At 37.9% G+C, this 16,113-nt stretch overlaps 1 protein-coding gene across 2 annotated transcripts in view; it reads right to left on the bottom strand.

Annotated features, from left to right (window-relative positions):
* The window catches only part of Qin (tudor domain-containing protein qin), a 141,186-nt gene that overhangs the window by 87,095 nt on the left and 37,978 nt on the right, over positions 1 to 16,113 (bottom strand). The window lies entirely within an intron of this gene.

The raw sequence follows: 16,113 nt of genomic DNA, 5'->3' as shown, positions 1-16,113 counted from the left end.
CGATCTTGGCACCTGCACTCTCTTCTCGGTTGGTTCGAGACTCCCGCTGTGTTGCCGCATACACGGCAGGAGAGAGAGAGAGAGAGAGAGAGAGAGAGAGTGAGATCTCCATGCCGGGGGGGAGGGACAGAAAGAGGGAAAACTGGAGGGATGCGCTTTGCACGGAATTGCAGAGGGAGCGCCTGTACCATTAACTTTGATGCGCTTATAAAACGCAGTAGATTTGAGCCGCGTGGAGCTCATGTCGACGGAACCGTCAGCCAGCGTGCGAGTATGACACGTACATACGTGTATACGTGTGTAAACGCGGCTGGAGGTATAGAATTTCCAAATTTAATAGCCCTGTGTCGCGAGTAGAGAGGAGGGAGCGCGAGAGAGGATATACAGGAATGAGGAATGGGTACACAACCAGGTACGGTGGATGGCTCTCGACCATAAATACGGGAGCTGGTTTGATTATATGAAGCTCCATGTCAAACCGACCGACCACCCTCTCCGGCCCTCCCCCTTGCGCGTTTCTATCGTTCTTCCCCTCCTCTCTTCAGTTCCCGACCGTGTGTCGTATGCATCGTGGCTGCGCGTTTTATCCCCCTTCTCCCTCTTTTATCTCCCCGATTCGAAATGAGACCCCTCTTCCGTCATATCGAGGTTCTATCCTTTTTGGCGCGCGTTTCGTCATTTTTTGTGACGTAATACATGCAGAACAATAAACAAAGCTGTACCATATGTAATGTATCAACTTGAGTTTATTCGTGCAAGCATCACCGCAATCTTCGAACATTAAAGATTTGACAATTTAGATTGTCAAATTTACTACCTTGCGTTTTTAAATCTTAATTTATTCATTTTTGCACACATATTAAAATATTAAATATGAATAAATTAAAATATATGAATCGATGTGAATATATTTAATTTTGTAAATGTGTTTATATGTTCATAAATAATATAAATTAGAAAAAAAAAATCACTAGATATATCGCGTTGGTGAAAAAAAAAAAAGCGGGCGAGCTTTTTGCGTCAAGTGCATAAGTGTCATTATACCGAACGACGCATTTACAGCCACTTGTAGCACCCGTTGCAAAATTTCTCGTTGTATGCCGTGATGAGAAACGGAGCGAAGTGCACGGTTACACGATTCGCGGCAATGTAGAGGCTGGAAAAGCGGCCGGTTGGCAAGCAATTTCGTGCAGTGTCTGCGAGCTTTCCACCTATCTGGGCTATTCCGAGCATCCTCCAGCGTCTATTTACTCTTCACCGTGCGATATATATTCGACGATAATATCGTCCTAATCTTTTTCACTTTTACGCATTTTTAAATAATTTCACAAAAGCTATTTAGAGCATGAAAAAAAAAAAAAAAAAAAAAAATAATGAAATAGTTTAAAGAAAATGTGAAAGCGTAAGTGATTTATTTATTCACGCGCGTTTCAAATGAGCGCTTCGAATGAGAGAATAGTCTTGGCATACTCCAGCTTCAAATGCAGCATATTTAATTATAAAGTATAAGAGATTTAAAATCTTGTTTTGCTTGAAAAGAAATGCGAGACGAGACATTAGTGAGGCGACGCGACGGTTCTTCGAAGGAACGGAAGAGTAATCACTCCGTCGACTTTACTACTCGTATTAAACCTAAACAGAAGAACCGTCTCCGCGGATTCCTCCTTCGTCGAACGGTACGGGCGGAGAGAACCTCGGGCCAATTTATGTCCCATAATTTTCACGGGGAAACGAAACGTTCTTGTCGCTCCTTTCACGGTGCGCGCATCGCATTGCTGAGACGTTTCAGGAACTCGAGCAGCGAGGCTCTTAAACATCGTTACGCGAAAGACTCGACGCAAAATTAGAAAACAGTGCCAATCCGATGCTATAAAAGCACGAGACCGATGTGCGTTTCGCGTCGGAAATGTACAACAGAATTCAATGGATAACAATCCGGTCACAGTACGACGTGCGTGTGTGTTGTGTACTCCCATAGAAATAAACCCTATACCACTGTTAATGATCCGCTATTATTGTTCCCATTTTCGCAGCGTATACCCGCGACTGTTGTCCAATCAGCACCGGGTTTATTGGCTTTTAATTGATTACAAATGACAGTTTGATTGGCTCTCTTGCTCATTGCGTTCTTCTCGTTCTAATGGCGACGCGAACATTTCGAAAAATCGAGCGTTATCGGACCATAAGTACGTCGCTTACATTTCCGCATACTTTGAAAAAATATTATGCCACTGTCACATTATTTCCCTTTGAATTTGGCACGCGATAAAAATCAATCGATCTTTGCAGAAAATGTAAAAAAAAAAAAAAAAAAAAAATATCGAACGTTAATGTCGTCTCTTTAATCCGTAGCATAATTTAATCTTGTAAGGATTTCTACAACGCCAAAGACAATATCCGATAATAAGAATAATTCAGAGAATAATTTAACGAAAAAGAGTCCTGTTTATTATACACAGATATATATGTTATATGTAAGTATCAAATATCCGGGTCTTTGTGGATTTATTATTTTGTTAATTAACTCTTTACCCTTTACCTCGTCAATGAATCACGCCGTTGTACATAAAGTCGAAATTTACAATCCTTAATGCGATGAATTAAATCGAAATTAATTATTTTAATTATTTGAGTTATCTGTAGAAAATTATATTTAATTGTACTATTCTCATGTCATTGCATGCGTATCCGCATGATCGAAACTATAAAATCTTCATTATCCATGTTATAATACATTACGGAAACGCATGGATGTCGAGATTAAATTGAATTAACGAGAGAAAAGAACCTGCGTACGTTCTACACATTAGCGTGGGCGAACGATTTTTAATCAAAGAGAGAGATATATTCTCTATATAATTTATAGAAAAGGTTACAACCGCGTGTTCGAGAGATAAAACTTTCATGTAATGATCATTTCGAACGGCACGGCGCCGTTCGAAACGATAATTCGCGAGCGCGTGTATAAGCACATCTTAATAATCGCGAATGAAATTTCATCGTTTGTTTATCGACACGTGCGCGGCGCAAAGATCCGTCTTAATTTAACCGCGCGATAAAGCCCCGCGGAAATGGAGGACGCACGTGACTTGAGCGAAAGTAGAATTTCGTGCGCGAAGATGTGTTCGTGTTGATAGAGACCTAATCGAAATTCCAAGCCGCAAGATATATCCGCGGAGAAAGCGCCGTGACCAATAAGAGGATGCTGCGTGCAATTCGCGGCGAAACGCGTCGTGTGTAAAACCAAAGATTATAATAAGATTAATCACGCGGCATGCGTGTCTTTTAGGAAATTCTGACGTTTCTCGCTGCTGGATGCGGCTGGATGTAACTGTAAAACCGCGGTTGTGGAAACAAGCGGCATCAAATTATCATCAGTAATAGAATAAAATTATGATAAGCTTGCCATCTCGTGATATTTTATCTAAATATTATTAATTTTTTCGCTTTTACTTCTCCATTATATTTTATTGCATACCGCTTTAAACATAAGTAATAAAAAAGAAATTTATTTTAAATTAGAAAATTAACTAAAAATAATTTGTTCAGTGATTCGATACATATATTAAATAAATTATTTTATAACAAATCAATTGTTCCTTCAACTCAATTATACAGTGGTATGTGTTTTGCAAATAATAGGACTTTATAGAAAATTCATATAATTTTTTTCAATGGTTCCTAAGTAATTCACGTTTCAAGACAATGAAAAAAATTAACTTTCAACAAAACGGGTGAACGAGATGAACAAAGCGCATCACCCCTTAAGAGAATCTCATAAGAATCGAGATAAGTTAAATGGATTCTATTTTGTCACGGGCGGATTTACGGCGTGTCACGTGGCTTTTCCACTCGCGTAACCTTAATCCTCTTATTCATCGTTCCGACATCGTTTCTAAAAGCGTGTAAACCTGCGCGCCACAGTGCAATAAGTGTCACGTTACCGGACGATAGAACGAATTATCGGATCGCGGCCGGTTTTGAAACCTGCGCCCAGCGACGAGCAATTCGTAAGAGCCGATTGAATTTCACTTAAGCCCCGGGGAGAGACGGGAAACGCGGAAAATGCAGCGACGCGAATCGCACGCGCGCGCGATCAAAACCTAACCGCGAAGTGATTGTATGTACTTAGGAATTACACGATTGCCGAGTCGGAATTGATTATAAATTTAATCTCAGCGATTTAATATCCTTCGAGGCCATAAAGCAATTCAAACCTACTTATTTTAAAATTACGAGCCAACGAGATAAAGGCGCACTGCAATTACGATATTCATTACTTTCATATAAATTAATGTAGAATTACAATGTTATAAATTAACGAGAAGCACGAATCATTGCTCAATTTCATTTCTTAAATTTCTTATTTATAAATTTGTTATTTAAACCTTTCGATATTGTAAAACAGATATGTATGTTTGTAAAGAATTAATCTACCGATATAATTTGCAGCGTGACACGTGTTTCACTGATGTCAAATGTAATTATTAATGCGTACGATAATGGTACGAATATTCGCAATGCATTGTATTTTATATTCACATTGATGTCACCCTCGCGAGGACTTGTCAGTTATGATGAGATAATCGAGGGGATCGGTCGATTTCTGGTTTCAGCAGCGGTTGTTATCGGAAGCAAATACATTCGCAAGTGTTTGTGAAATTACCATTATATAATACTTTTGATCGATCAACAGAATTTCAAATAACATCATCGGCGCGAACTTCCGTATGTGCACGTGAGCTGTATCGATTAAACCGGAAACGCGTCACCGGCTATCGATTTCAAAACTCCAATATATCGTACAACTTTGACTTATCCTACGCTTTTTCATCTCTCTCTCTTTCATTCTTCCTTCTTGTCAATTGTCTCTGTCTTTGTTCATTTCCATATCTCGGATTTTTTCCTTTTTCTGCACGATACAGAGCTATCTCTTCTTCTGCGGGCGAGAATGAACGGCCGCCATTTCGCGACGATGGTGGTGCCCGAGTTGAAACGAGAGCGAGATGCCGAATGTCACTTTAAAGAAGGGAATAGAGAGCTGACGGATGGAGTAGAGGGATAAAAAGGGAAATAGAGAGAAAAAGATACATCCTCGGCCAGGAGGAACGGGAGATTTAAACGCCAAATTCAGGAGCGAGCCAACCTACCCATTTTCTCTCTCCTATCTCTCTCGAGTTCCCTCTCGTCGGAGAGGGAGTTTTACGTCACTCAATATATGCAAGCGAGTTTATGCCGGCGAGCCGGTAATTCTAACACGGGGCAAGAGTTTCACGTGAACCAACCCCCCTAGACCGAGAGAAACGGGGGTGATGGGGAGAGGAATGGAAAGCGGCGGAGGGTTGGAAATAGAGAAAGAGCGAGAGGTATGTCTGCCTCAGAAATTTCTGAAACGTCACTCGCGCGCGCGCAATTCCGCGGCCGTTTCGAAGGAAATTTAAGTTTCATGGGATCGAGGTGATACCTGCCTGCGCGGGTGAGATGGTATACATAAACGGTCGTTCGTATGCGCGCTGAACGAGCAGACGGATGGCGCACGATACCGTATAGTAGATGGGTAGGTATGGAAGAGCGTATATACGAACGGGATACGTTTCTAGGTGCTCGAGAGAGAGAGAGGGGCGAGCAGCCCCGGTAACGCTACCCCGAGATCCGCGAAAAGAGGAGGAGGTTTGTGCGACACGGTTATTAAAAATGAGTGGCTGCAGTTGGACGCGCCGTGCAAAAATTGTGCGCATTCTATTTGAATAATACTCCTTCTCTCTCTTTCTCTTTTGCGATTCGGAGGATCGAGATAAAATGGGTTAAACTATACCTCTCGCCCGCCACTAGTAAAAGAGAGAGCTCCAAAGAGAGAGGACTCTTCAGCAAATAGTAAATAGTCGGCGGACTACGAAAATAAGCGAGCTAAGGTGGTTGCTTTCATTTTGCGTCGCGCGAATCCCTTTTTCTTGCTCGTGCAAACGAGGAAATTACGACCCGCGTTTTAGCATAGCGTCGCGATACCGAAATGTTTTAGAATAAATTTAAAGTTATTATTCTTCAATTTTTACGTTTAATAATTTTATAATTATTTTACTTTCGCGAATCGCTTCAATAAACTATGCGGCTCAAATTAATTCGCTAAATTCAAATACGGCACAATCAAAGTAACAAATAACATAATTATATAACAAGAAATAGTTGTTGTATATATGTCGTAAATAGAAGTGAAAAATATGTTAAAAGTGATAAATCTGAAGTACAAAATTAACATCATTAAAATTAAATCTGCAACTCTAATTACGGAAATTTATTCGTATCTTGTCTGCTTTGAAAAGTAATACGAGAAATAACACAAGCAAAACTAGAAACATTAAACAAATATATATGCAGTTCTCACGATAAGTTCAAATATATACAGTTTTCACGTTAATAAAAATCGAAATATCAAAAATAAAACAAAATAACAAATCCTTTCGCGTGTTCTGCCATTTCTCATCGCGTGACGATTGGGTACAAAATGTGATGAACAAAACGATTCGACAGCCAGCAGTGGCAAATTAGTTGCCAGGTCGCCGGTAGAAAGAACACGCGGCACGCATGATAGCCGCATAAATAAATACTATACAAAATTGTTTATCGAATGAAGTAACGTTGACGAAAGGGAGAATAAACTCCCGCACGACAATATGCATGAACAATTGCAAACGGGTCGTGGTGTGTTTATTCGACGAATGATTATACATATACATGTCTCGCGACTCGTCGAGAGGAAAAAAAAACATTATACATTGCGCTCTCACCGCTCCGCTAATAAAACTTTCAATTGCATGTCTCCCGCGAAATGTGATAATTTTCATACGGCACCTTCGCGTTCGCGCCCAACTCCAATAATTATTGCACACGCGCGCCGTTCATGAAAAAAAGAGGAAAGAAATAGAAGGATATAAAGATAACAGAGAGAGAGAGAGAGAGAGAGAGAGAGAGAGAGAGAGAGAGAGAGAGAGAGAAATACTGCATCGTTGAAAAGTCTGTCGCAAAAGCAAGCTCGTAACGTAACTTTTAATTACATTTATCTGCCGGAGATGACGCGTCCCGCCCTTTTTGTCCCGTGGTTACTCTCGTCGACTGAGCTGAGTACGTCCGGCATTCAATTACAGAGATACATGCCCTGCATCGTATCTCTTACTCTCTTTCCTTCTCTTTTTCTCATCATCTTTTATACGCATGTAAACGCGGCCGTTTGAAAGCCGCGCACTATTTTACGCACGAATGCTTCTTCGCGCATATATTATGTATATCGTGTTTGAGAACGTTTTGCAAATATGTCAAGCACTGATTCTCAAAATTAGCGAGATTTAAAATTTTTTTCGAATATTAACATATCTTAATCTGTAAATGCCTATAAGTCATATAAATTTGATTTAATTTAAATTGCTGGATACATAAAATATTGAATAGAGATGGAATATACGAGTAATGGGATATTATTATGCATAGGTCTTCAAGATGTTTGATTAAATCGTGTAAAAAAATTCCATAAAAATTTTCTTATTTTTCAAGTATTTTTGTTCAATTTTCTAAATAAATAAATGTTTTTATTGCACGTGTTTTCTAACGCTTTTCGTTCATACAAAGAAGAAACACAAAGCCACATTTGAGTTTCAAATATTAGATGATTTACAAATATATTAAAAAAACTAAATAGCTTTCGTTAAAATAAAAATTTTTAACTTTCTTAATATTTTCATTTTTTATCAGTAAAAATTAAAATGAAGAATATGTATTGCATATTTCAATGTGTCATTAAGATATTGAATATATAAACAAAGATAGATATATATTTATAATTTACACTTAAAAATAAAATGATCAAAAAGATAATTTTGTTAAAAATTCCCTCTTTGAGTCTCAATAAAATTCCATGAGAATTCCCTGATTTTTCCAAATATAAAAAATTGCCTGAGATAATTTCTATGTTTTTCCAGGGAATATACACGAGTACCCTGTTCTGTTATCTTTGTATTTCATGTGTGCTCAAATTCTTCTGCACTTCAATCAAGCACATTCTCAAGTGACTAATTGACAGCTGCAATCCGCACGTAATAGAATGTAACGCGGACGAAGAAGAAAGAGGAAACGTGGATGACAAGAGAGGAAAGGGAAATACTCGCGTAGAACACGTCCGTTCGTGGTCTCGTTATTACGTTTAGCGGTTGTCGCTGCCGGTTTGACGATGACAAAACATTGATGCTCGATATAATGCGCATTTACGAGCACGCGCGTGGTGTACATTGGTTTGTCAATGATGTCGCCCTGTCGAACGTTGAAATAAAACATCGGCCCGGTTGCGATACACGGGGTCAATTACCGCTTCGATCGCGCGATACCAATTTTCCATTAATCACCTTCGGTGACTTGGAAAATTTTTGTCGCCCACGATCGATTCGCCTTTCAATTAATCTAATCTCTATGATAAACGAAAACATGTTACGCGTTATCTGTACTCATCATTTATCCGTGTTTTCTCATAGGCGAATCCATTAACGCTTTGCGTAGAAACTACACTATTGTAATTATTTATTCGACATTCTAAACGAGAATTTTTACTAACTCTGTAAGCAGTTTTTTTTTTCTTACAAATATGTTGCATAAACAAATAATCCTCAAGCGCATACATTTATTTAATATAAAAAATTCATATAATCTTTTAGTGTTATGTTGATCGCCGAATGCAAAAAAAGCATGTGAATCAGATATTTTCAATAAATTTCGCTTCTTCTAATCGAATGTATGATAATGTTATGTACGAAAACTTTGGAATTATAATAATAGAGTAACAAAATAATCTCGTGGCAAATTAATAGATAAAACGAATATAGCAACGGCTGTCTGGTGTTGTTGACAATGAAATTTTGATCAAGTGACTTATGGCGTGCTCGTCTGTTATGGAACATCGAAGGCAACGCGCTTAATCCTAAGAAGCGTCATAAGCGGATTTCATATCCGTTGGAAAGAGCGAAAACAAAATTTCCGGCTACAAACATTGACTCGCTTTGAATGGAACAAAACATCTCCTCTGAGAGGGTATAAACGTTAGCGATAATATGCCAGAGAAAGAAATTCGTTTCTCAAATATTTGTATCTCTAAATGAATATAATTTCGCAGGTCGAGTTTCTCTTTTTATTTTTATTTAGAATTTTCATAATTGATTTACGAACCGCGTATAGCATATTTTATTTCTGATTAATTACTTCTTTCAGAAAGAAAACGTAAATGATGAAGGATACATACATTTGTACGATTTGCCTGTACGCAGTTACAACAATGACTGTTTTCACTTTGCGTGGTTAACAATAGTAAAGAGGCTAAAGGAGTAGGGATCGTGCGACGTGCGAAAGGTTACGTATGTAGATGTCAATGATTTGAATAGCTTCCAGGCGCGCGTATATGATCATGAAATAAAAATATACATCACTAAGACGAATACTATACTGTGTCTCTCAACGTTTACAATTGCAAACTGTAATATTCGAAAGATAAAATCGTCATCTACAATTATTTATCACGCAAAATTATGCGTATAATTTTTAAAAATCGTAAAATTCGCTTTAACTAATTATTTGCGATAAAATTCAAAATAACTTTACAATTTTATATATCGCATACCTTATTCTTCATCTATACTTGTATATCTTGATTATAGATGTTATAAACGTTGAAAAACATCATTTACGTTTTCTCTCTGAAAGAAATAATTAAGCAGAAATAATATGCTAGTTTATATATACTTACGTGATTTGAAAATTTTCAAATATTTTCTATTGCACGGTATATTAACTTGTAGAGTTCTATTGAATAAATAATCCGTGATAAATAATCCAAAATAAGCTTAATAAACAGAAATTAAGGTGCTTCTCTCGTGGCATAAAAAGCACCGCAGAAATCACATGCTAATCAGTGACGAAGGTAAATCATGAATGAAATTGTATGAATAGCATGATTACATTTCTTTACCCGCGAGAAAACTGTATGAAGCGTGGAAATTATATATGTTATATATGAATTATCGTAAAAGAATCCCTCGTGCGTACGTATAATTAAAACATTTTCACTCGCTCTAGTTTCCCGTTATTCTGTTGAGTCCATCGATGCAGACGCAATACCAGAGATGGAGAAGAGTCTGACCGGAATAAACACTTCGGGAATAGACTTTCTACCATCTTCGCGCGTGCCTTTTTCGCCGAGATTTTGTGGGTCAGTATTACTTTGACCGCGTGATGCTGCATGTGTAAAGTCTCGAGACACGAAAGCAGGATTGTCGTCAAAGATTTTATTCCGTGAAAAACGCATCTCCTCATAATTCTCTCATTCATAATTTTTACATTTTAAATACAGCATGTATATCAAGAATTATAAAAATCTATCAAAAGGTTCTTAAAAATTAACTGCTTAATTGCTGCTGGCATATATAATAACGAGACAAAGCGTTATACGAGAACGCATCTTTCGACAGGAATTAATGAAATTCAATATACCAATAATTAGGCATGCTAGCGCAAACAGCTTACAGAGAGATTCATGTAAATTTCAGGAAAATATCCGAGTGAATATCTCCGTGTGATAATGCCGCCGCGAGAAAATCTCCACCGGATGATTTGTCGATGGCTAATGGCCATCCAACCAGAACGGTGCACGCGTGCAACGTGAATTTAATTTGATATATCTGGATATTGTCGGTACTAACGTGTCTATATCTGTCCATAGCTATCCTATAGCGCGAGCAAGTCTCACGTGCAAAAAAACAAATCAATTAATAAATAACGATCCATTTTCCGAGCGGAAATGCTCCAAATGTATGTATCCAAAAAGTGATATCAGGTAAAGCGTATTAATTATATTCCAATAACACATCTTGCGTAAATTATTAATTCTATGTATAAGAAAAATTCGCTTAGAAATTGAAACTATTAATGTCAACATAGTTTATAAACCATTTTGTACGTAAATTTTATGAATACATAAGTGTTGTAAATCTATATAGACAATAATATTAAATTAAGGCCTTAAAAATCTCATCTATTAATTATCATTATTTATTAAATAAGAACGACAAATTTGCAGCCATAGATTTATTATTAATACGATTAAATTAAAACGTTAAATAATAGTTAAGGTAGAAACATGTGAATGTCTTTTCAAAGCATGTCGAGGGGGGAACAATTTTTATAACCAGAAAGGTAATAAATGAGCAATTTAATGTATATACAATCTATTTGTACCCTCGATACGCGACATACGCAATATTGATTATCAAACATGACACAAGTGAAGTAAACAAGTAAATGAAAATGAGAAACAATTGCTCGATCAAATGAATAGCCAATATTAAATGATATTTAGTCGGTAATATCAATGATGTGTTACGTGTAGAGATTTCGTTTTCGAAATGACGCGTAGTATATGGAGCACTCCGAAAGATATGCAGCACAGTGACAACAGATATTTCGCGTATAATTTGCACGCTATTATTCTCTCTTTCTCTCTCTCTCTCTCTTTCACGATGCCGAGGCTCTTTGAAATAAATTCCCAGAACTGAATTCAGACGCGGTACACACACCGTTTTGGGAAACTCCGTATATAACCCGACGTTTCGCGAATTTTTCCCGGTCGTGAAGCGCTCCGTGCTGTTGAAAAATTCTCGTGACAGTTTCGCGCAAATTCTTTTTATTACGAAAAGATGGAAAGCGAGTCCCGTTGGAAAAATAAAGAGCGGTTCCCGCGCGAAAAAGGAGCCTCGCGTGAGAATGCCGATCGTTATCTCGGGCCGGAAATTCCGTCGCGTGAATTAGCACGAATTAAATTCAATTAAAGCCTTGAGAAGAAAATTCGATAAAAGTACGCAGACGAAGGACATCTTCAAAATCGCATCCGATTAGTTAGAAAAGTCGATAGACAAGTTTCTATTTTGAAAACGCAATTCTTTTGTGTCGAGTGATGACAGTCCCGTCTCGAAAGAAGGTATCAAAAGTTATAACACATGTATATCATTCAGATCCGCGGGGTTTGTCGAACTTTTTATTCCGAGTAGAAAGTGATGGATTCAGCTGTTGGTTACGTGATGAACACGTCTTGGCCTTGAAATAATTGGAGCCTTGGGAGCCCGTGAAAGTAACGAGATGAATACATGATAAACACGATTGACATTTTTTTTAGAAAATACGAAATACCTATTAGTTCAAGAAAGAGAGAGAAATTTCGTCACGTGAGATAACGTACTTTCTAAAATCATTTCAATTACAATGTAAAGAGATATGTATCACTTTGAACAATAATTAGAAATTATTTTAATCTTAAATATAGATTATTTTTAATGTTATATTAGAATTATCATCGTTTTCTAAATGAATAGAATGTCCAAAATAAAAAGATTTATTCATAATTTTTAAATGCACATTCTTATCATAATATGTTTATAATGATAGATGGAACTGGCAAATCTGCAGATGTTGGTAAAAAAAAAAAAATTAAATTTGAATCGTATCCAAATGTAATCGATTTCATCGCGCGCGAGAATATCGCACCGAAAGTTTAAGCAATCATTTTGTCATGCCAGAATTCATATCGTTACAAACATTACGATAAATGGCACACGATGTTCCATTCTTGCATAATATTAATAATATAGAATACGCTCTCGATAAAATATAAGCTTGCGCGAGATGTATTATTATTGATCTGCGTCTCTATATCATGTCAATCCGGTTAAAGTAATTCAACGTAAAGGTAAAATGGTCAAGATCCGTTGGAGAAAACCAACGCGATGTAATAAGTATGCTAGAATAACAGTAGTCACAGAGTAAAACTACAGATTTGTTCGCTGCCTCAAGCAATGGTCTATCTAGTAGCTTGTATCTGAAATTGGCCTTGAACTTGTAATAGTGATACACGTCCGCATACATGATTTAAAGCGCCTTTCACGAATTGACAATACGTTACGTAATCATGTTAAGTATACACGATCGAGATAAAACTCGAAGCTGACACTTATATCCGCATACACACACACAAACATATTTTTATATGTAAAAATTGTTTTATGATTATATAATTTATATAAAAAAAAAATTAAAAACTTAGAAGAATATACATATACATTTTTTTTTTCACAATTAATTTTGTATTATAAAAAGATGTATAAAAAATGATATGTGTGTTCCGTGCAGAATGAATAAAAAATTACACAGCGAGAATCTTCGAAATCTTCGATTGAAGAAGAGAGGTGAAAGGAGAGTAGGTTTTAACGGTAATGAAGACGGCGAAATAAAGTACGTTGCGATGCGCGTGAATTGATTATAAATGTATTTTATCTAACGAGAATATTCTTGATTAATGCCCGAAGGAAAGAAGGAAGTTTCGCCGTTCAGGCTACCGCTCAAATCGGTTATGTCTCTTTAAAACAAGGAGCACTCGTGACGTGGGCCAAATTAACAGTACGCGGGATGTTTAGCGAAGGAGACTTTTAATATACAACGTCGTTGTCCTTATGAAACGTCGGAGAAAGTTGGTAAAATGTTTTTCCTCGGGTAGATGGCGGAGGCGGTGGAAAGACGAGCGACGGAGCACGACGGAGGTTAAAATTTCATGCAACCTCGCCTAGGTTACACGTGAGGAGCCGTGCTCTCGAAACAAAAGCGACGTGACGTAAACATTGCGAACGCGTGCCGTTCCGACCTCGCGTTCTCTGCCACGGAGATGCATTGTATCATGATAATGAAAGTGAATTGTAATAACGGTGCAACAGTTGTACAAAGCCACCTTGAGAGAATAATGCACAAAAATGACGAGAATTTAATTTTATTGTCTTGGAGAAATTTCAGCTATTTCTTCTGACAATAATAAATAGTTTTCGAGAAAGAGAAAAAGAATTTGTTATTGTTATTGCATACATATATCAGTCAGATATATCGATCAAATTAATAATTAACAATTTTTAATTCCAGTTGAGTCACTTGCTAAAATTCCGCACGACGCAAAAAAAATTCACATCGCAAATTCGACGCTTTCCCTAAAAAACGCCTTGAACCTTGTACGCTAACTAACTAGTATTTAGATGTAAATGTGCTATTCATTTGCATATTTGACTTGTTCTCGTTGCAACTTTTTCTTAGTCTGACAACATTCTCTGTAACACAAGTAATTAGCAATTTTATTCACGAGACTTGTTTGCACGTAAATGTTTATATAATTAAATTTCGACTAAAGTGGTAGTAATAAAAAATTGTATAATATTCATTTTATTTTATTTTTTTTTTTTTTATATTAAAACCTCCGTCAGCGTTTCGCTGATTCTTTCACTCTCGCGTAACGTTAAAGCTGTGAATTTCATTGAAAAATATGTCATACGATAATGGGTCAAACATGGGTCGGAATTGTAAACCGAGACTTTCTCGTAACGCAGGATGCAACGGGACATATTCATCGTTGACGCCCTTTTGTCGGAGGCGACCAAGTCGTCCTCTTTTCTCACCCTCCGCTCCCACCAACTGGTGAGTTTCAAGTGCCGGAGAGACACTGTTGCTCGCGTTATGCTTTCTCTGTCCTTCTCCGGTCGCCCGCGTTGGCATTTCGAAACGGAAGAGACAAAGAGCTCGAAGTCACGGAACAATGAGACCTGATATCGCACGGTTGAACTACGTACGTACACTACTACTACTACTACTACCCCACCCCTCTTCTCCTTCGTGTTTTCGCCCTGACATCGTCGATGTGTCAACCGTGTGTTATTGTGCGCACGTTGGGGGGACGTTTACCTAATGGCGCAAAATTATCATCCCTGAAAACCCCAACCCCGCGCCATCAGACGGTCTTTCCTTTTTCACTCTCGGCTTTATGGAAACAACGTTTTAGCGACCACCCCGCATGTAATTAATCCATGACGTGTATTTAACCATTGAAAACGAACGCAGATGTTTATGCGTAAATTTCTGCGTTTTCTTATATCCGCGACGGATATAGTTTCGCGTTTTATTTGCGAGATACGAAAACACGTGTGATAATGCAAATCCGCGTATTTTCAGCGTGGATCCTTTTATTTTCTTACCGTTCGCGTCGCGTAGACATAGGCGACAAAACTTTCACGATACGACACGATGTTGGCGGAAACTACCGAAATTCCGACGGCTTATATAAGGTCGCTTTAATTGTCCGGGTGCGTGTGCTCGTTATGCGCGACGAAGACAATTTCAGTTCGTGAACATATGCAGCTACGTGAATCGTAACTGACTCTTTCGGTCGGGAAAATTAATTCTGCGCCGTGACCGCGCGATCGATCGGATCTTTCTGCTTTCGTGACGAATGGAAATTTTTGTTTAATTTGACCGGCAGCCACACCTGAAAAAATAGCACCGATAACGGCCACATCAGCAGCCGCGGTGATAATTGTCGACCGTTGCTGCAAAACTATTGTCCGAATTGTTTTTCCCGATTTATCCCGTCGCTTCGCTATTTTCTATTAATTTTTTTGCACAACTATGTGTCCTGCTATTCTCCTTCTCCTCTATCTCGGTTACATACCGATAGGAAGTCGCTGTCATATTACTATATGCATTCACGAAATGGTTATTTACCAGGCATCTTCCGATTCAGTTTTAATGATCTGGTGCAAGAGAATTTTCTTTTCTACGCGGAAAGTCTAATCGTTGCATTTAAAACACGAGGTGCTCTCTTGCCTCTCTCTTAAACTGTGCTCGTGCTTTTCTCGTTGGATATAGCAAGATTTAACGCTCGAACGAGTATAAGAATAATTTCTGCCATTACTTTTAATCCTAAGATTTTAAAGATCATAAGAGATTGTTTGATTTCACTGCGCTCACTTAACATAGATCATGAATCTTCGCTTCTCTCGCGCAAATAATTGTAATTGGTCTGCTGGAAAGCTAGGGCAACTTATGATCCACGCCTAAAAAGTTCCCTTGGAAAATAATTAATGTAATCAGAAGTAGACAATTACGAGGTAATTATAACGGGCGCTATGCAATTTCTCCTTTCGATACGCGCGCGAACTCTTACGAGGTAACGCGCTTAATGTTCGCGAGAGTTAATGCGAGCGATAAAACTAAAGTTGACGG

This window comes from Anoplolepis gracilipes, chromosome 16, assembly GCF_047496725.1.
Source record: "Anoplolepis gracilipes chromosome 16, ASM4749672v1, whole genome shotgun sequence".
Lineage (NCBI taxonomy): Eukaryota > Metazoa > Arthropoda > Insecta > Hymenoptera > Formicidae > Anoplolepis > Anoplolepis gracilipes.
Note: the sequence above shows the minus strand (reverse complement) of the source record. Positions and strands in the feature narration are given on the sequence as shown.